The sequence below is a fragment of the Triticum dicoccoides genome, chromosome 6B, assembly GCF_002162155.2.
Source record: "Triticum dicoccoides isolate Atlit2015 ecotype Zavitan chromosome 6B, WEW_v2.0, whole genome shotgun sequence".
NCBI classification, from domain to species: domain Eukaryota; kingdom Viridiplantae; phylum Streptophyta; class Magnoliopsida; order Poales; family Poaceae; genus Triticum; species Triticum dicoccoides.
In genome coordinates, this window is record NC_041391.1 from 670,680,004 (window position 1) to 670,686,042 (window position 6,039).

Below are 6,039 nucleotides of genomic sequence, written 5' to 3' on the forward strand. Positions count from 1 at the left end.
CGAAAGGGGGCGCCACCCAAAACAACCCCCCATGAAAAGGGGGAGGTTGTCTTCTCGCCAGGAACATTGCGTTGGGGCTATCCAGAAAATGCTGGAAGATCCCAAAACTTTTCCGACACCCTCCAATATATTCCAGACGTGTTCCAAAACTTTTCCGGCTTGATGGTTTACTCTGTAACATTTCTGGTATGATGGTTTACTTTGAAACATTTTCGGTATCTCCGAAACAGTTCCATTTTTCTTTCCGAAACTTTTCCAGTGATTTTCGCTCAGACTCCTAACCTGGTAGTCAGTAGATAGATGACCCTTAAGTGTGTGACCCTATAGGTTCGATGAAGTATAGACATGTCTGGAACCCCTTCTAATGAATGATTAATAGCAGAACCATGGACATCCATACTGACCCCTATACCCACATGAATAAATATTCCAGTGAACCTCTAGTTACATGTGCTATTCATGTTGCTTCGCGATATATTACAAAAACACGAGGTGAGATTTATCGGCATCCCTGTGAATCAACAACTTGTTGACTATGCCAGTTTCCTCGTTACGGCTTCTGTTCTCATTTCTCGTTCCCATGTTCCAGCATCCCTATGATCAAATAATATTATTTCTGGTCAGACAATAATTGATACCGTAACACTGAGAGGCCCTAAGAACATCTCTCCTTCGTCAGAGGAGCAAACCCAAATCTTGAGCTATCTAGTCCCTTGTCATACTTTTTCGTGAACCTGTAAGCCGTCATAATAGCCACCTGTTACAGATGACATTTAACAAACCCCGAAGTTCATGAAGCAAGTAGGAAGGAACTTGAGACTCTCATGATCTAAGGAATTATGCAAACGTTTAATTTTCTCTATGTTATGAACCATTAACTTGTGACGAATGTATCTCATAGCATAACAACAATTGGGTCGATTCAACACAAGTGTTCTTCTAGCATTATGTCCTCAGATTTTCTGGCATACTCATGCCCATGATCATGAAAACGTAACCATCATGCAACAGTACTTGAGCTAGTCTTAGAGGCACGACTAGTAATACATTTTACCATTTATTATTCCACCAATGCACATGGGCTTTCCGCTGATCCGTTATGGATATACGGGCTGAGGGACCATTGCAATTATAGCACAAAATATAAACATTAATTACCAACTTGGAGATAATTAAATAATAATTGTTATTACTGCCTCTAGGGCATATCTCCTATGCTGACATGTTTGATTAATTCAAATTGGGCAGAGCATAGAAGAACAAACATTGCACATGCAAGAGGTCAGATTGTCATAAAACCCCTGACTATAATTGTAAGAATGTCGGCCTCGGATATGGTAGTTTCTCTCGGCCTCAATTTTAGTTTGCCACACTTTTTTACCGATGTAATCCACGGGTGTCATAGGCTTAGTTTCTTATCAAATCTTGTCTACCACGCTTTTTTTGTGGGAGCCATGTTACACAAGATTAGTTGTGGCAAAGTGATTTATGAACTAAATATGTCCTTCATTGAGAGTTTCCACGATGACTTGTATGCCATTGCTGCAACTAGAATGCACTTCTTGGTTTCTACTGCTATAAAATATGTGGCTGGTGATTATGTTATGTTTATCGTTCTTCATTTTCAACCAACTGATAGGCTTTTATGCAGGCGAGATAGGGCATCCTACAAAAGACCTAACCACTCTGCTTTATATTGGCAGAAAGTCCCATAGTCTCTGCAGATCAGCCCAATCCCTTACCCACTAATCCAAAAGAGAAAACAGTTTGGATGAAACATAACATATTTTTAGTAATATATACAAAAACTAAGGTTTTTTCTTTAAATTTTGTGAACATGTATTAATCTATCTTTGGTCGAACACTTTGCTAGTTCAGAGTTGATAGGCCATGTGCCGCATGCGCTTATGTAATATTGATGTTGACAAAAGTACCATCTCGTGCTCTCCAAATAGTCTAGCAAAGGGAGCAAATGTAAATGGAAAGTAGCCGCCGGTTCAATATTTCTTCACACTTTGAACTAGCGAGAAACCATTCTCCCTTGTTGTGGCTAGTTTGAATTGCAGTTTAGATTGGCCAAGGACACAACTCTTTGCCACAGCTTGCAAAAATGAAGAATCAAATATCTCAGAAAATTAAGTGCATCCCCCTTTGATGTTTCTGTAGAAAGGGCACCACCATCTATCATTCGGAATTTCCCAGAGTTTTGATTTACCGGCCATGTGAATCTTCTCCTGGATTAGAAGCCACATAAAGATCTTGTATCTTTCGAATGCGTATACCTTTCAGGGCAAACCTCTAAAATGGCTTATTCCTATGGTTTTGGTAAAAAAGTTAAAAATCAGCCAGCCTTCCCCCTCTTTCCATTATATATAAAACAATAAAATAAAATTTATGCACGTCAAAAGATACAAGACGAGGGAAATGGAAAGAACGAGTTGAATGCATTGTGAGGAAACCACTGTGCACACACCCAGAATGGGCACCACGGGGCAGAAACCTTTTTTTTTTAGAAACACCTGCAATTTTATTCATACTCATAACAATTACAGGTACACTGATTCAAGATCTAAAATCTCAGAGAAATACAAAGTAACTCCTATGACTAAGAATTACAATGAAATCTTTTGGAAGCACCTTCTTCGCTGCATCAATCTCTATTAGAAGAAATACTCCAAAGACTTCGGTAAAAATGCTGCAATTGGACTGGAGCAGTGAGGTTGTCGCTCTTTCACCCGCATGAATATTACCAATAATGGTTTTTGAAAGCATCTCACAAAAGCTTCACCATGATGTCGATGAAACACTTCAACTTCACAAAGAATCAAACCAACAGAAAAAGTTTGACACACCAATCTAAACTCATCAGATCCGAATAATCGGATCTACAAGGACAGAAAACTCTCTAACCAACATCGTCAAAAGAATGAGAGTAAATTTATTCTCACAAATACGATGATCACTAGACAATGACAAAGACCATAGTACTATGAAGATGCGAGGTCCCCCCACCTCTAGGCGCCAAGATGCCAGCCAGAGACGAGGGGACCAAAAAAATTCCTAGCAGCGTCGGCGGCGCTGCAAACCCTCGCTCGTAGCCTGCTCAAGCGAGAGGGTAGATACCACGGGGCAGAAACACTAACACAACCACCAGCCAGATCACCTCAAAGTTTAAGTTGAGAGCATCTCCAGCCGCGCCCCCAACAAGCCCCCCCAGACAATTTTTTGGCCGCCGGCGCCGAAAAATCGGCACAGTCGCGCCCCCAAAAGGCCCTTTTTTTATCGGCTCATGCTGAAATTGGCGCCGGCGGACCCAGGCCGAACCCGGCGCGCTGGGGGCGCCGGCCGAATCATTTTTGGCGCGAAAATTGGCGGGCCCTCCTTGGCAGCGGCTCGGCTCTTCTCGTCGCTTCGTCGTCCTCATCGCCTCAGTTCCCGCGGGGGAATCAATGCCAAAGCTGCCGCGCGCTGCCGCGCCGGTCAGCCTCCTCCGTTGATGCCTCACGAGTGGCACAGTGAAGACGGGGCGACGCGCGTTCCTCGCCCGCCACGCGTACACATGGCGGCCACGCGAGCGCTGCCTATATAAGCCGCCCCCTCCCGCACCGGTGAGCCACACAGACTTTGCTCTCCACCGCCGACGACCACGTTCCTCCCTCTCTTCTTGTCGTTTCCAGTTCACACAATGGCCGAGCGCTACCCAGGCGATGCCGCAGCGGCGAACGGCTTCAGCCGCCGCCACCTTCACGAGGACGAAGCCCGGCTTCTCTATGAGGCCGAGTACCCGGTCCCGCCGGACATGCGGGTGCCCGGGGCCTGGAGGATAAGCGCCGGCGGGGTCCCGGTGCCACCGCCGCCCACCGGGGCGGTGCTCATATGGAGATCGCCCGTATTCGTGCCTCTCTGCCGCAGGCGGCGAGAGAAGGGCCGAGGTACACCCCCGGCAGCACGCTGTGGGAGCCGTACTTCCGTCGCCGCCACGCCGAGCAGCTCGAGGCCACCAACGGCGTCGTGCCCTCCGGGAGGATCAATGCCGACGAGCGCCGCCGATGGTGGGGCGTGCCCGGCCGCACGCTGGAGGCCGTCCTCGGGTACATCAAGGGCGGGAACACGCCGAGGCTGGAGTACCCCGCTCCCCCACCTTCTCCCGCCAGCGTGGCAGCTCGTGGACGCCGAGACGCATGGACCCGGCGTCCTCCTCCTCGTCCGGCCGCTCGTCCGGCTCTCCCTCCCTCCTCCCCGTCAGGCCGGAGCCTCGGGACACACCGATCAGCCGGCGCACCCGCAGCTGCGGCGTCCGCATCACCGAGTCCTCCCCCACCTCTGCCCGGCTCGTCAGGCCGAAGGTGGAGTCCGGCCTCCCCACGGAGTACGAGGCCATAGCCCGGCGCGGCTTCTCCGACGAGGCCGCCCTAAAGTGGGCGCGGGACAACTACCTCCGCGACGAGATGGTCCGGCAGCGCCGAGCCATGCAGGAGATAGCCGCCTGCCAGCGTGGGCGCGAGGACGAGAACGGCGTGGTGATCCTTGACAACGACGAGGACGAGGACGCCCCCGGACCGTCCAACCCGCCGCGCGTCGGCGACCCTGGGCAGGGGAGTAACAAGGACGGCGGCCGCGGAGGCGACGACGACGACCACGGCGGCGGCGGCGGCGGCGACTACACGCAGTTCTACAGGCTCCTCGGCATGTAGAGCTTCATGGCGGCGGGCGGCGAGAATATTTTACAAAAAAAGAAAAAAACACACTACTAGGCCCGCCGTCGGAGGAACAGCGGGTGGTGAGAATATTTTCCAAAAGAAAAAAAAACACTACTAGGCCCGCCGTCGCCCTCGCCGCATGCGCTTATGTAAAATTGATGTTGACAAATGCACCATCTCATGCTCTCCAAATAGTTTAGCAAAGGGAGCAAATGTAAATGGAAAGTAGCCGCCGATTCAATCTTTTTACACACTCTGAACTAGCGAGAAACCATTCTTCCTTGTTGTGGCTAGGTTGAATTGCATTTTAGTTGGCCAAGGACACAACTCTTTGCCACACCTCGAAAAAATAAAGAATCAAATATCTCAGAAAATTAAGTGCACCCCATTTGATGTTTTTGTAGAAAGGGCACCACCATCTATCATTCAGATTTTCCCATAGTTTTGATTTGCCGGCTATGTGAATCTTCTCCTGGATTAGAAGCCACATAAAGATCTTGTATCTTTCGTTTCAGAGCAAACCTGTAAAATGGCGTATTCTTATGGTTTTGGTAAAAAAAAATCAGCCATTTTATGCCCCCTCTTTCCGATATTATTTATGAAACAATGAAATACATTGTATGCACGTCAAAAGATACAAGACGAGGGAAATGGAAAGAACGAGTTGAATGCATTGTCAGGAAACCACTGTGCACACACCCAGAATGGGATCCACGGGGCAGAAACCTCATAACACTAGCAGAACCACCAGCCAGATCACCTCAAAGTTTAAGTTGAGGAAGCAGGGTTTTAACACGGGCACGCATGGCACCCTAAAACTAAAGCCAAACTCCATAACAGCTGCAAAATGGGACAGTGTGTTGATGTTGTTCAGCATATATATGCATATAAAAACGTATTGACCAGAGTGATGCATGTGGAAAAAAAATGCAAAAGAAATTGTTGTTCAGCATATATATGCATATAAAAACGTATTGACCAGAGTGATGCATGTGGAAAAAAAATGCAAAAGAAATTGTTGTTCAGCATATATATGCATATAAAAACGTATTGACCAGAGTGATGCATGTGGAAAAAAAATGCAAAAGAAATTGACCAGAGTGGGATTTGAACCCACGCCCTTTCGGACCAGAGCCTTAATCTGGCGCCTTAGACCAACTCGGCCATCTGATCGTTGATGCAATTTCATCCAACGTCCGTCTCAAGTAAACAAAAGAAGTTTCCATTTTGTCTTCCCTCTGCAATCTTGTACTACCTGCTCACGGCATCTATACAGCCAGCTTCGGACGGAGTACCTCGTTTTCAGATCTAGAACGCCACTTTCTTCCGATCCAATGGT

The 6,039-nt window shown here is 47.8% G+C and overlaps 1 non-coding gene across 1 annotated transcript; it reads right to left on the bottom strand.

Moving 5' to 3' along the window:
* Window positions 1–5,792: 5,792 nt before the first annotated feature.
* On the bottom strand, window positions 5,793–5,873 carry TRNAL-AAG. Its single transcript has one exon. It is a non-coding gene; the product is annotated as a tRNA-Leu (tRNA).
* Between the last annotated feature and the right edge of the window lie 166 nt (window positions 5,874–6,039).